This window comes from Anabrus simplex, chromosome X, assembly GCF_040414725.1.
Source record: "Anabrus simplex isolate iqAnaSimp1 chromosome X, ASM4041472v1, whole genome shotgun sequence".
In the NCBI taxonomy this organism is placed as follows: Eukaryota; Metazoa; Arthropoda; class Insecta; order Orthoptera; family Tettigoniidae; genus Anabrus; species Anabrus simplex.
Window position 1 is genome coordinate 213,915,239 of NC_090279.1, and position 16,830 is coordinate 213,932,068.

The window sequence follows — 16,830 nt, forward strand, 5'->3', positions numbered from 1 at the left end:
CATAAGGGTAGTTACCACACCAATTCCAGACACCTAGGCCCATAAGAATGGTTACCATACCAATGCCAACACCTAGGCCCATAAGAGTGGTTACCATACCAATGCCAGATACCTAGGCCCATAAGGGGAGTTACCACACCAATGCCAGACACCTAGGCCCATAAGGGTAGTTACCACACCAATGCCAGATACCTAGGCCCATAAGGGTAGTTACCACACCAATTCCAGACACCTAGGCCCATAAGAGTGTTTACCATACCAATGCCAGACACCTAGGCCCAAAAGGGTGGTTACGATACCAATGCCAGACAACTAGGCCCAAAAGGGTGGTTACCATACCAAAGCCAGACACCTAGGCACAAAAGGGTGGTTACCATACCATGCCAGACACCTAGGCCCATAAGGGTGGTTACCATACCAATGCCAGACACCTAGGCCCATAATAGTGGTTATCATACCAATGCCAGATGCCTAGGCCCATAAAAGTGGTTACCATACCAATGCCAGACACCTAGGCCCAAAAGGGTGGTTACCATACCAATACCAGACACCTAGGCCCAGAGGGCGTTTACGATACCAATTCCAGACACCTAGGCCATAAGGTTGGTTACCATACCAATGCCAGACATCTAGGCCCAAAAGGTTGGTTACCATACCAATGCCAGACACCTAGGCCCAAAAGGGTGGTTACCATACCAATGCCAGACACCTAGGCCCATAAGGGTGTTTACCATGCCAACGCCAACACCTAGGCCCATAAGAGTGGTTACCATACCAATGCTAGATGCCTAGGATCATAAGGGTGGTTACCATACTAATGCCAGATGTCTAGGCCCAAAGGGTGGCTACCATACCAATGCCAGACACCTAGGCCCAAAAGGGTGGTTACGATACTAATGCCAGACACCTAGGCCCAAAGGGGTGGTTACCGTACCAATGCCAGACACCTAGGCCCAAAAGGGTGGTTACCATACCAATGTCAGATACCTAGACCCATAAGGGTAGTTACCACACCAATGCCAGACACCTAGGCCCATAAGGGTGGTTACCATACCAATGCCAGACACCTATGCCCATAAGGGTGGTTACCATACCAATGCCAGATACCTAGGCCCATAAGGGTAGTTACCAACACCAATGCCAGACACCTAGGCCCAAAAGGGTGGTTACCACACCAATGCCAGATACCTAGGCCCATAAGGGTAGTTACCACACCAATGCCAGATACCTAGGCACATAAGGGTAGTTACCACACCAATGCCAGATACCTAGGCCCATAAGGGTGGTTACCATACCAATGCCAGACACCTAGGCCCATAAGGGTAGTTACCACACCAATGCCAGACACCTAGGCCCATAATGGTGGTTACCATACCAATGCCAGATACCTAGGCCCATAATGGTAGTTACCACACCAATGCCAGAAACCTAGGCCCATAAGGGTGGTTACCATACCAATGCCAGACACCTAGGCCCATAAGGGTGGTTACCATACCAATGCCAGACACCTAGGCCCAGAAGGGTGGTTACCATACCAATGCCAGATACCTAGGCCCATAAGGGTAGTTACCATACCAATGCCAGATACCTAGGCCCATAAGGGTGGTTACCATACCAATGCCAGACACCTAGGCCCATAAGGGTGGTTACCATACCAATGCCAGATACCTAGGCCCATAAGGGTAGTTACCACACCAATGCCAGACACCTAGGCCCATAAGGGTAGTTACCACACCAATTCCAGACACCTAGGCCCATAAGAATGGTTACCATACCAATGCCAACACCTAGGCCCATAAGAGTGGTTACCATACCAATGCCAGATACCTAGGCCCATAAGGGTAGTTACCACACCAATGCCAGACACCTAGGCCCATAAGGGTAGTTACCACACCAATGCCAGACACCTAGGCCCATAAGGGTAGTTACCACACCAATGCCAGATACCTAGGCCCATAAGGGTAGTTACCACACCAATTCCAGACACCTAGGCCCATAAGAGTGTTTACCATACCAATGCCAGACACCTAGGCCCAAAAGGGTGGTTACGATACCAATGCCAGACAACTAGGCCCAAAAGGGTGGTTACCATACCAAAGCCAGACACCTAGGCACAAAAGGGTGGTTGCCATACCATGCCAGACACCTAGGCCCATAAGGGTGGTTACCATACCAATGCCAGACACCTAGGCCCATAATAGTGGTTATCATACCAATGCCAGATGCCTAGGCCCATAAGGGGGGTTACCACACTAATGCCAGATGTCTAGGCCCATAAAAGTGGTTACCATACGAATGCCAGATGCCTAGGCCCATAAGAGTGGTTACCATACCACTGCAGATACCCAGGCCCATAAAAGTGGTTACCATACCAATGCCAGACACCTAGGCCCAAAAGGGTGGTTACCATACCAATACCAGACACCTAGGCCCAGAGGGCGTTTACGATACCAATTCCAGACACCTAGGCCATAAGGTTGGTTACCATACCAATGCCAGACATCTAGGCCCAAAAGGTTGGTTACCATACCAATGCGAGACACCTAGGCCCAAAAGGGTGGTTACCATACCAATGCCAGACACCTAGGCCCATAAGGGTGTTTACCATGCCAACGCCAACACCTAGGCCCATAAGAGTGGTTACCATACCAATGCTAGATGCCTAGGATCATAAGGGTGGTTACCATACTAATGCCAGATGTCTAGGCCCAAAGGGTGGCTACCATACCAATGCCAGACACCTAGGCCCAAAAGGGTGGTTACGATACTAATGCCAGACACCTAGGCCCAAAGGGGTGGTTACCGTACCAATGCCAGACACCTAGGCCCAAAAGGGTGGTTACCATACCAATGCCAGACACCTAGGCCCATAAGTTTGGTTACCGTACCAATTCCAGATGCCTGGGCCCATAAGGGTGGTTACCTTACTAATGCCAGATGTCTAGGCCCAAAGGGTGGCTACCATACCACTGGCAGACACCTAGGCCCAAAAGGGTGGTTACCATAGCAATGCCAGACACCTAGGCCCAAAAGGGTGGTTACCATACCAATGCCAGACACCTAGGCCCATACGGGTGGTTACCATACCAATGCCAGGTGTCTAGGCCCATAAGTGTGTTTCCATACCAATACCAGATACCTAGGCCCATAAGGGTGGTTGCCATACCAATGCCAGTTACCTAAGCTCATCAGGATGGTTACAATACAAATGCCAGATATTCAGGCACAATAGGCCAATGAGTGCACTTCAATGCCAATGCCAGATACCTAGGCACATATGCGTGGTTCAGTACCAATGACCGAGCTCGATAGCTGCAGTCGCTTAAGTGCGGCCAGTATCCAGTATTCGGGAGATAGTAGGTTCGAACCCCAGACATCTGGTTACAATACCAATGACAGATATGCAGGCCCATAAGTGTGGTTCCATACAAATGCCAGGTATTCAAGCCCATAAGTCTGGTTCAATCCCAATGCCAGATAACTAGGTCATTATGTGAGGTTCAAGACAAAGGCCAGATATCAGGCCTATAAGTGTGGTTACCATACCAAAGCCAGATTTCAGGCCGTTGGGGAGGTTACCATACCAATGCCAGATACCTAGGCCAAAATGGGTGGTTAACATCATAATGCCAGATACCTAGGACTATAATAGTTCTTACCATACCAATGTCAGTGATTCAAGCTCATAAGGGTGGTTACCATACCAATGCCAGATATCTAAGACCAAAAGGGTGGGTGGCATACCAATGCCAGATAACTAGGCCCATAAGGGTGGTTACCATACCAATGCCAGATACCTAGGCCCATAAGGGTAGTTACCATACCAATGCCAGATACCTAGGCCCATAAGGTTGGTTACCATACCAATGCCAGACACCTAGGCCCATAAGGGTGGTTACCATACCAATGCCAGATACCTAGGCCCATAAGGGTAGTTACCACACCAATGCCAGACACCTAGGCCCATAAGGGTAGTTACCACACCAATTCCAGACACCTAGGCCCATAAGAATGGTTACCATACCAATGCCAACATCTAGGCCCATAAGAGTGGTTACCATACCAATGCCAGATACCTAGGCCCATAAGGGTAGTTACCACACCAATGCCAGACACCTAGGCCCATAAGGGTAGTTACCACACCAATGCCAGATACCTAGGCCCATAAGGGTAGTTACCACACCAATTCCAGACACCTAGGTCCATAAGAGTGTTTACCATACCAATGCCAGACACCTAGGCCCAAAAGGGTGGTTACGATACCAATGCCAGACACCTAGGCCCAAAAGGGTGGTTACCATACCAAAGCCAGACACCTAGGCACAAAAGGGTGGTTACCATACCAATGCCAGACACCTAGGCCCATAAGGGTGGTTACCATACCAATGCCAGACACCTAGGCCCATAATAGTGGTTATCATACCAATGCCAGATGCCTAGCCCCATAAAAGTGGTTACCATACGAATGCCAGATGCCTAGGCCCATAAGAGTGGTTACCATACCACTGCAGATACCCAGGCCCATAAAAGTGGTTACCATACCAATGCCAGACACCTAGGCCCAAAAGGGTGGTTACCATACCAATACCAGACACCTAGGCCCAGAGGGCGTTTACGATACCAATTCCAGACACCTAGGCCATAAGGTTGGTTACCATACCAATGCCAGACATCTAGGCCCAAAAGGGTGGTTACCATACCAATGCGAGACACCTAGGCCCAAAAGGGTGGTTACCATACCAATGCCAGACACCTAGGCCCATAAGGGTGTTTACCATGCCAACGCCAACACCTAGGCCCATAAGAGTGGTTACCATACCAATACTAGATGCCTAGGATCATAAGGGTGGTTACCATACTAATGCCAGATGTCTAGGCCCAAAGGGTGGCTACCATACCAATGCCAGACACCTAGGCCCAAAAGGGTGGTTACGATACTAATGCCAGACACCTAGGCCCAAAGGGGTGGTTACCATACCAATGCCAGACACCTAGGCCCAAAAGGGTGGTTACCATACCAATGCCAGACACCTAGGCCCATAAGTTTGGTTACCGTACCAATTCCAGATGCCTAGGCCCATAAGGGTGGTTACCTTACTAATGCCAGATGTCTAGGCCCAAAGGGTGGCTACCATACCACTGGCAGACACCTAGGCCCAAAAGGGTGGTTACCATAGCAATGCCAGACACCTAGGCCCAAAAGGGTGGTTACCATACCAATGCCAGACACCTAGGCCCAAAGGGGTAGTTACCATACCAATGCCAGACACCTAGGCCCATACGGGTGGTTACCATACCAATGCCAGGTGTCTAGGCCCATAAGTGTGTTTCCATACCAATACCAGATACCTAGGCCCATAAGGGTGGTTGCCATACCAATGCCAGTTACCTAAGCTCATCAGGATGGTTACAATACAAATGCCAGATATTCAGGCACAATAGGCCAATGAGTGCACTTCAATGCCAATGCCAGATACCTAGGCACATATGCGTGGTTCAGTACCAATGACCGAGCTCGATAGCTGCAGTCGCTTAAGTGCGGCCAGTATCCAGTATTCGGGAGATAGTAGGTTCGAACCCCAGACATCTGGTTACAATACCAATGACAGATATGCAGGCCCATAAGTGTGGTTCCATACAAATGCCAGGTATTCAAGCCCATAAGTCTGGTTCAATCCCAATGCCAGATAACTAGGTCATTATGTGAGGTTCAAGACAAAGGCCAGATATCAGGCCTATAAGTGTGGTTACCATACCAAAGCCAGATTTCAGGCCGTTGGGGAGGTTACCATACCAATGCCAGATACCTAGGCCAAAATGGGCGGTTAACATCATAATGCCAGATACCTAGGACTATAAGAGTTCTTACTATACCAATGTCAGTGATTCAAGATCATAAGGGTGGTTACCATACCAATGCCAGATATCTAAGACCAAAAGGGTGGGTGGCATACCAATGCCAGATAACTAGACCCATAATGGTGGTTACCATACCAGTGCCAGATACCTAGGCCAGTAAAGTTGGTTACCATACCAAAACCAGATATTCCGACCCATCAGGGTGGTTACCATACCAGTGCCAGATACCTAGGCAGTGGTTCGGATAAGTAGACCCCACTTTTTCAAGATTGCCCTCCGACTGATACCTTCCTGTCTGTACGTACTTCGATGTTTTCTATTAGCAGCATGTAACTTATTTGGAACGTTCTGCCATCTGTGCAGTACATTAAGTAACTGGAAAAGGTCAAAGAGTCAAAGAGCATATAGCACAGAATAATATTCTTCCTTTATCAGAGGAAGTATATACTTTCTGGCTTGACAGTTTGTAATCGAACATGACTACATTTAACTACATAGATTACTAAGGGTGAAAACCACATATAGGCCTATCAGAATATTAATGGGAGTGTTAGTCGCTTAGCAACCAGCTAAGTACAGAATGTATTGCGGGTTAGCGTAAGTCCTCGCCCTCAATTATTGGAGTGAACATTTAATGATTTGATTTTTATAATCACTCCAAGTTGGCTGAACTTCGAGAACTACCAATGTCTCATTCACGGGCAGGTAATTCCGGAGGGATTAAAACGAAAATGAAGTAAATCGATCCAGTAGAACGGACGGACGGATTTGCCAAAGCTGTTTTTAGTAAACTTCTTTAATTTATAGATAATAATAATAATAATAATAATAATAATAATAATAATAATTAGTAATAAACATCGGGTAGTGTTATGCTTTCATTCCAGTTGATAAATATTCAAGTTTGAACATCCCTGTAATTATATACATCATCATTATCATCATCATCAATGTCCCACTCCAGTCGCCCGGGTGTGGTTAACAAGCCTCCTCCACTCCTTTCTGTCCTTCAACTTCCTGCTCCATTACTTCTGCCATATCCAATCCAGCTTCTCTAATGTCCTTCCAAATCTGATCCATCCACCTTCTTCTCGGTCTTCCAACTGGTCTCTTTCCCTTAACTTCTCATTCCATTTCCCTTCTTGCTACCCGTTCCTTTCCCATTCTTTTTACATGTCCGAACCATCTCAGTCTTGCTTTCTGTATCTTCTGTACTAACGGTTCTAAATTCAGCTCTTCTCTGATTTTAATATTTTGAATTCTATCTCTTCTCGTCTTTTTAACCGATGTTCTTAAAAATCCCATTTCTACTGCTTGGATGTTACTATCTTGTCTCTTATTAGTTACCAGCATTTCTAGTTCGTATGTTACAATTGGTATGAAATACCGTTTATATAATGTTAGTTTCGTTGTCCTGGGTACTTTGTCACCCCATAAAAGCTCTCTGACTTGATGATATAATGTTGTACCTTTACTTAGTCTGTTATTAATTTCAGGGTTCATTCAATTTCTTCCTTTAATAATGCTACCCAGTGTAATGGTCCAAATCCCGTTACAAGCTTCTATCTGTATTATTATTATTATTATTATTATTATTATTATTATTATTATTATTATTTGATCCAATGCCATAGTCTGATTTCGTTATGTATTGTTTAATTATCGTTTGCTCCATTGTATTTAATTTATTGTGTATGTGTATGTTAGCATTAAAATAATGTAGAATGAGAGTTGCTGCCTAATATCAGATATGGATATATTTTGTGAAATAACTTTAAAACATTGCAACAGATGGTGTAATATTGTTACAGTAACTGTCGAGTCATCGCTCTGTCATTGTATGCATTTAGAACCATGAGTTAATTCAGAGAGTTCCTACTTTGCCTGAGGCTCTTTGAACATCACCTTTAATACTTTGGAGCTGCATGAGAGTGACATCATGTACTATTTTAACTCTGACATGGGTGTTATGCCATGTGACATGTAGTGTCTATATATAAGGAGTATCCTATAACGGCGAGGGAGTTGAAATGAGAGGTTTGCCATGGAGTGTTGTAGTCAGTGAGTCGGTCAGTGAGACGGATAGTGAACAGTCCACTGGATGGAAACTTGATCGACGGATAATAATTTGTAGAGTGAGGCCACAGTTTGTCAGTCAGTCAGTTGAAGATAGAACAGTGACATGGATATGTCGTCGTCAGTGACCAAATGGATTATATGTTCGGAGTGTGTTTCGTGTATTTGTTCAGTCGAGTTCTTGTGTCAGTTCGGTGATAGCCGAGTATTGAGTCGTCGTAACGCAGACTAACAGTGATCAGTGAATTACTTGTTAAGTCGATTGTGAAGTGTGATTATATTTTCAAACCATGCTATATCTCGTTTGTGAAACTAAAAGGATACTTTACCAAATTAGATTTGAGATGCCTACAGCTGATACCAATTCAAAGGAATACGTGGTAATAATACCCAAAGTGTTCAAGGTACAGTCAAGTGAAACGATGAGGGGTAAATTTCTTGTACAACTTTTTAAATTCAAATTTTAATTTCAAATTTAATGCCTAGAGTTTCTTTCAGTTGTAATTTCAGAATTTTATATTATCATACATATTATCGCAGCACACTCGCCATTTAAAATATAAATTTAAATAGTATATTTTGTTTAGTATCAAATACAATTAATTGTTTTATTTCCTTGGTAGATCAGATAACCTCAAATCTTAACTGGGTAGCTAAACGACAACGTCATTTTACCACGATGTTATGCTGTCAAAGTAAGCTTATTAACTCACACTCTAGAGCAGGGCATCTCAGGGTGCACGCGCTTGGTTGACCAGAGTGCAGACCCCCCCCCCCCTCACTCCTCGATTTGGAGCAGTAGCGCTTACTCTCTCTTTCCTCATGCCTGTCTCGCTCGCTCCCCCTGTCTCCCTCTACCACACTTGTCTCTGTAGCGCTCTAAATCCGAGCTGACTTGAGCTGAGTAGAGATGAGCTTAGCCGAGCTTAGCCGAATAGTCTAGAGACGAAGCGTTGGTCCGAGCTAAACCGAGCGGGATCGATGCACAGTACACGGAGTTCTTACGCCTCGATTTGCACGCGTGAGATTTTGGGCGTTGGAGAGGTCCTGCTCTAGAGATATTGAAGTTTCTCATTCTAATATCGTTACATTAATTTGTAGCTGGCACGCACCAAGAATTCTATGTGTAAGTAATCAGGTAAGTACTAAGTGAGACTACATAGTTCGACGATTCTTAATTAATGAGCTACGAATAATCACACCAGATATGTAAACTGTTCTACATTCTCTAACCGTTCTCCGTCTAATTACCAACCTAATGACCATTATTGTTACTTTTACGTGATCGTTAGTACATACATGTAACTTGTTTATTACGGTGGATAACTGCAAAATGTTTCAGTATTCTTCATTAGATAGAATATTATTTCAGTTTTACCAATTACTATCATAATGCGACAATTAGATTATGAAACCAATGGCGAAAATCACTAACAAGTTTCTTCTTCTCTTTCTTCGTGGTGTATGGTCGCACAAACACACCGAAATTTTTCGGCAACGGAAAGATGGGAAAGGTCTAAGATGGGGAAGGTAGCGGGCGTGACCTTACTGTAATTGAGGTACAGCCCCATCCGGGAGAGTTCCTCTTCATAGGCCCTAGCAGACCCCTTCCGCCCGCTTACCTAATTTTATTCGGCATCATTCAGATCACCTTCATCTTCAGGCTGGCGTCAGGAAGGGCAACATCCGGCAGTAAAACATGCCGTACGAATTGATCTCCCCTCATCCCCGACCTCATGTCAGAAAACGGGACTGAGATGTAGATAAAAATGTATAGGAATGTAAAGATAAAATCCCATGGTTCCTGGTCATTCTATCGATATTCTTTTAATGTCCAAAACTTTAAGAAAAAGTTAAGATACTTATAGGTAAAATTAAAATCTTATACAATCTAACAATCTCATACCAAATATTCTCTTTAGGCGAGTTGAAGTAGGTGAAATCTGGGCTATTTCAGGGCTGTCATCGCTATTCAGTGTGGAGGATCGCCCACCTCGTGAACCTCTGAATTTGCCGTAAGCAGGTTTGAACAAGCTGCTCGTAAAACTGTCATCTCGGGGGAGAATCGATGTGTAAAATATAAGGTGCCAGACCGGATTAGAGTGTAGCCATGGCAACGGACCTGCAAGTTTACAAGGGTTCATGCGGTGTGCTCAGCGCGTCAAAAATGTCCGCGGTCAGCAACTGAAGAACGATGATAATAATAATAATAATAATAATAATAATAATAATAATAATAATAATAATAAAATTTTCTTTCTGAAGACAGAATTCGTAACGAACCTTAGCTGTGTTCCAACATTCCTATACACGAGATACGGCAGAATAACTAGAGCAAATAAATGAGGTACCTGAGAAAAAAGGTACAGTCTAAGGCTTAGATAACGAAGGAAACAAAAAGAGAGCTCAGAAATTGGAATTGGGTTACCAAGTAACGAAATACATTTACTATAACAAATCACTGTTAGAACAAATTCGAACATTAACACACTATCATTAGACCGGAATATCATCATGAGCAGAGTATTTAGTCTTAAACAAAAAGGGTAAATTTATGATGATGATGATGATGATGATTATGATAACGATGCTTCTTGTTTAAAAGGGGCCTAACATCTAGGTCATCAGCCCCTAATGGCACGAAATGTAATGACAAATTAAAAGTCCAAAATCCTCCACTGACCAGAATTCAAAACGCGAGGGAGAGGAATTAATGGATGGATATGAATTTTCAAACAATCAGTGGATCCGACCCGCAGTTCCTCACGTTCACAGAAACTGGCGTAAAAAAAAATAGTATTACTGCCCAAGGAACGAACGAAACGCTATTTGTTTTACGTCGCACCGATAGTTCTTATGGCGACGATTTGATAGGGAAGGCCTAGGAGTGGGAAGGGAGCGGCCGTGTCCTTAATTAAGGTACAGCCCCAGAATTTTGCCTGGTGTGAAAATGGGAAACCACGGAAAACCATCTTCAGGGCTGGGATTCGAACTCACTATCCCCCGGATGCAAGCTCACATCTGCGTAACTAACCACACGGACAATTCGCCCGGTTACTGACCATGGGACTGCTTCTAAAGCACAATACCGCATCGATGAAGTTTGCAGTCTAAAGGGGTCCAAAATCCAAGTCATCGGCCCCTCATAATGATACTTATCGCTAGGAGAGTAGAACCATGGTGTGGTACTAATCAAAAGTGGCGTAGACCCGCGGTATTCAACACATTATGGTACTAATCACAGGTAATGAAATTCGCACATATAATACAGACCTATGTTGTTTCTCACATTGCGGCGCCATTTACAGGCAACGCAAACCTATGGTGTTCAGCACATAAGTGGACTCGCACTATCCCGTGGTGTTCCTCATAGTGGGTTCTAATCTAAGGCAAGCCAGATCCATGGTGTCACTCATATAGTGGTACTAATCACAGGTACTGTGAAAGCCGACAGTACACTCTAAGTGGGGGGCTGACCGCACGGTGCTCCTGCGTGCTACTAATCACAAATCTATTTAGTACCTAACATAGTGGCACTACGCGCAAGTTAAGGCGACCCATTGTGTTCCCCGCGAGGTGGTGCTAATCACAAGTAGTTTCATGGCTCTAATACCATCGTCCCTTGGTCGCCCCTTTTAGTCGCCTCTTACGACCGGCAGGGAATACCGTGGGTGTATTCTTCGTCTGCGTCACCTGCCCCCAGGGGGTTGTGTGTCAGGTCCGCGAGAGGTATTTTTTCCCTCAAGTCCGCCGGCAAGGTGGGTGGGACGCCTCTATGCGCCACGTGGGAGTATCACCTCTTCCCCTGCTAAGCCAGCGTAGTAGGTTCGTGGAGAGTAAATTGAGAAATTAGACAAAAATTAAGTACCTACTAAGGAAGATACTTGGACCAAGAAAAGTTGGGAGTAGCTGGATGATGAGATGTAATAAATAAATTTAGAGCCAAACAGGGAGTTAGTAGATGCCCTAAGGAAAAGAAGAATTTCCTTTTTTATGGTCACTTGGTCTGAATGATCATGGTAAACTGACAAAAACTATTTGACCATTTTGACAAAAAGGGTTACAAAAGCGGAAATACCGGACAGGCTTTATTTCGCAGTAGGATTCGAAAGTTCGACGGTTTTTCAGGAAAACGGCAGGAAGCGTACAACTGTCTGGACGGATGGAAGAAGGAAGGTACACGGTGAAAAAGATCAAGAAATATTGGAGACGGCAAAAGGAGGAAAAGAGACAAAAATATGAGGAAATTATTTTATCTGGTTCATAGACTGCCTAACTACTGCTACTACTGCTAATAATAATAATAATAATAATAATAATAATAATAATAATAATAATAATAATAATAATAATAATAATAATAATAATAATAACCAAACGTATGAAATGAGTAATTTCGAATTTCTAAAATGATTTTCATTAGGTCACAAAAGATCCTATGTAAAATGTGAATGCTTAGCATTTGTTGAGGATGTGGTATTTTTTTTCTTTTCACGGAGAACATACAGTACATATTGCAACTAAGAAGACTGAAGCCCTCAAGGAAACTGCAGAAAAACAGGAGTGAATAGGCCTATATCTTTTGAAAATACAGAGCATATGAACATAAATGCCACAGATCTATCCCGGACAATAAAGACCAAATATGGTGACATCAAAAGACTAAGGAATTGAAGTACCTAGATGGAATTCTGTCTCCAAATGTCAACCAAAACGCAGCAATTGAAGAACGGGTGATAAAGATGATGATGATGATGATGGTTGTTGTTTAAAGGGGCCTGACTTCTAGGTCATCGGCCCCTAATGGCACGAAATGAGACGAAATGTAAGGAAAATTAAATCTATAATACTCCACTGACCAGAATTCAAAACGAGAGGACGAAGAATGAATGGATGGATATGAAGTTAAAACAATCCGTGGATCCGACCCGCAATGCCCCACATTCCCAGAAACTAGCGTTAAACAATAGTATTACTGACCAAGGGACTGATTCTAAAACACGATACTGAATCGATGATGCTTGTAGTCTAAACGGGTCCAAAATCCAGGTCATCGGCCCCTCATAATGGTACCTATCGCTAGGAAAGTAGAACCATGGTATTTGTCATGTTGCGGTAGTAATGAAAAGTAGCGTATTCCAAACATTATGGTACTACTCACAGGTAATATAATGCGCACATGTAACACAGACCAATGGTGTTTCACACATTGTGTCGTTATTTACAGGCAACACAAACCTATGGTGTTCTTCACATAAGTGGACTCGCACTATCCCGTGGTGTTGCTCACATAGTCGGTACTAATCATAGGCAAGGCAGAACCATGGTGTCGCTCATATAGTGGTACGAATCACAGGTACTGTAAAATTCATTCTGAGCACACACTGTCACTACGCAAGTAAAAGCGACCCATGTGTTCCCTCCGTGGTGGTACTAATTACAAGTAGTATCATGGTTCTAAGTTGATCATCCCCTGGTCGCCCTATTTAGTCGCATTTTACGACACACAGGGGATATCTGCGTCCCCCCACCTACAGGGGGTGCGATAAAGATGAAGATGGCATGTAGAACACGTAAAAATTGAAATCCCTCTCCTAACAGGACCAGCGGTATTGTTGTTAAACATGAATGCTTATAGGCACCTAAGACATTAGCCAGTAAGGGACTGTCCCTTAGACGTCGAAAACCAACAGATGAATTTACTTTCCGCTTAAAACCAAACCCACAACTGTACAGAAGATCACAACCACAATGAAGGAAAGGAGCTTGGCTTTCTACGGACATATTAAAAGGATGGAAACAGAAAGCTGCTTCTTCTTCTACCGCTTTTCCCACGCCTGTAGGGTCGCGGGTGCGACCTGCGTCGCACATGGGGATTTGTCCCTGTTTTACGACCGGATGGCCTTCCTGACGGCAACCGTATATGTTGCCTGAATATGATGAGGAGAGTGTTGGGACAGACACATACACCCAGTCCCCGACCCAGAATAATTAATCAGAAGCGTTTAAAATCCACGACCCGGCCAGGAATCGAATCAGGGACCCTCTGAACCGAAGGCCAGTACGCTGACTATTCAGCCAACGAGTCGGACAGAAAACAGAAAGCCTCACAAACAGGATTTTCACTCTCCAGGGGAACTGATAAACGGATTTCCCGTGGGTGAAAGAAGTGCTTCGAGATCAATAAAAATGTGGAATCAGGTCAGAAGACACAGAGAAGTCTTCAGAAGAAAGGTTGCGGCAGAGAAGGGTCTGTCTGACGAGAAAATGAGAAAGAACAGAGTATTCTCGACAGAAGAACAAGAGCGAATAAGTCAATGGATGAAGGAGAACTGGTGAAAGAGGAAAGAGAACTTGAGAAAACGATGAAAGACGTGTAATCGGAATCCATAGGTGGATGATTAAAATTATTATAATTAATAATAATAATAATAATAATAATAATAATAATAATAATAATATAAACGTAACGTTATAACAACAGAAGTGTTAATTTGGAAAAAAGTGACAGATCACACAAATACTTCCCACAAGTACTGTGCTTTAGAAACTATACATAATGCCACGAAGAAATTGCCTTCGTATTTATTCTTGCTTCCCGTTGTTCAAATGGAACGTAGCTCATATACTTATTGCATGTGAATCCAGCCGTAATAGTTGTGCGAATGTGGTGACTGTTCTTACTTGCGATGAGATTGGATAAGCAGGAAAAAAGAAATGCATTTTAACACTCAGTGTTTCGATGTTGCTTTACTGTAATAACTACAGACAGGATGTTATGGCTGCAATAAGTTAGAATGAAAACATACTAAAACAAATAACCAGTATACTCTACCTGGACAACAGTTCTGCTATGAGATTTGCATAAAGAGCAGGGTCACGGCCTATTAGAACCCCTAAAACTTATGTTACTCTCACTACATTAGAGAACAGCGGATACACGACACTTCCTACCAGGTAAGTTGGTTTGCATTTTAACCAATTGCTGCCTAAACATCCGGGCTATATAATGAGGTTAAGTGAAAGGAGAAGACCATAAATCCTAACTTAGCCATTATAAAGGGAAATAAATGTAATTGTATGTTTCTCTGGTGGTTGATAGAGTACTGTGTTCTGTCGAGACGACTATAAACAGCCATTCACTAGCCTGAAAAATGAACATTACGCAGTTAGTAGAACCTAGCCCAGTCATCAACCGAACACTCAATAGAACATCACAACGCTAAACATATCCAAGGATTAGGAATGGTCTGAATATTTTACTCTCTTTCTCCTAATTTTCTCTTCCTTGAAATGTATATCACTACGTCTCCGCAGGGCTCGTACAGAATAATTAGTTTAACGACGATACCAGAAACGTTTCTAAGAATCTCTTCTATTTTGTTCATTTTCGTAACTATTTCGTTATACATCTCCGAGAACTGGGAGAGCAGATTCTATTATTTTACGAGGTATTAAGAAAAGAGCACAACCCAGTAACTATTTATGCCTTGTATCTTCGCCAAATTATGACAAGAAACTTTATTCCAAAACTGGTCCGTTTATATCATCTCATTGAGCTTCAGTCAGGCTTGCCAACTCTTTTCTCTCATACAGAAGTAATATTATCCATCCCTCCCCTAGCGATGTGGGTGGAAAGGCGTTTCATATTTTCTTTACTTTTAATTCCATCCCCAGTATCCTTCCCCCTGTATCCCCGTTTCTCTCTGTTTCTCTGCTAATTACAAACTCATCCTTCGACTTTTGAATTCAACGACCGTCACCACGACAGAGCAGCACTAGCAACTACGGTGTACTTCCAGTTTCTCCCCCGCCCCCACTGTACCGTGTTGCCAGTTTTACTTTTCATTTCCAAACTTGAAATCAGCTAAACTTGCTCCTCAGCAGAGGATTTTTCACATTCAATTACGCGGATTATTGGTAAAGTTAAGAAATGTTTACCCAGTTGTGAAATAATAATAAGAAGAAGAATTCTGGCCACACGGTGTAGAGGTACCATGCCTACCTGTTAACCGGAGTTAACTCAGTTGAGAAATAATAAGAAGAAGAAGAATTCTGACCACACGGTGTAGAGGTACCACGCCTGCCTGTTAGCCGGAGGACCCGGAATCGATTGCTGGCCTTGTCAGGGATTTTTACCTGCATCTAAGGCCTGATCTGAGGTCCATTCAACCTACGTGAGAACAACTGAAGAACTATGTGACGGTAAGATAGCTGCCCAGGTCTCGAATGCCAAGAATAACGATCGAGAGGATTCGTCGTGCTGGCCACACACCGCACATAGTAATCTGTAGGCCCTCGGGGCCGATAGCGCCAGGGGATTCATTTTAATAATAATAATAATAATAATAATAATAATAATAATACATTGAGACAGAGAAAACCAAATCCCTGGGAGCATGGGCCAAACCCGTTGGACTGGGTAAAGAGGCAAACAAGGCAAGAGCCAGAAAATTAGATCTGGTCTACACGCTAACACGGAAGAGGCATAACAAACGAGCAAAATCTCACAAGACCAAAATCCGACATTTGTACTCAGTAATAAAACTGGAAGGTTTGTAGGCTCAGAGTGGTTTCTTTGTTTCTTTTTTCTTTTTTTACATTTTAGAAAAAGGGAGAGGTGAAAGACCTCGAGAAGAAAGATGAAGGTTCTGAGCAAAACTGTGGAACCACAGAAGACTAATTATGGAACTTGTAAGAAAAGGAGGAAAATGACGACAATGAAAAGATCACGGACCCAATTCGGAAAAGGATGCTGAAATTCTGTGGACACTTGTTAAGAATGGATGACAAACGACTGACCAAAAGGATCTTCAGATACATCATGAGGTTAAAAGACACCTCCAAGTGGGTAAAAGAGGTCAAGGAGGATTCAGAAGTAGATGGAATTACGCT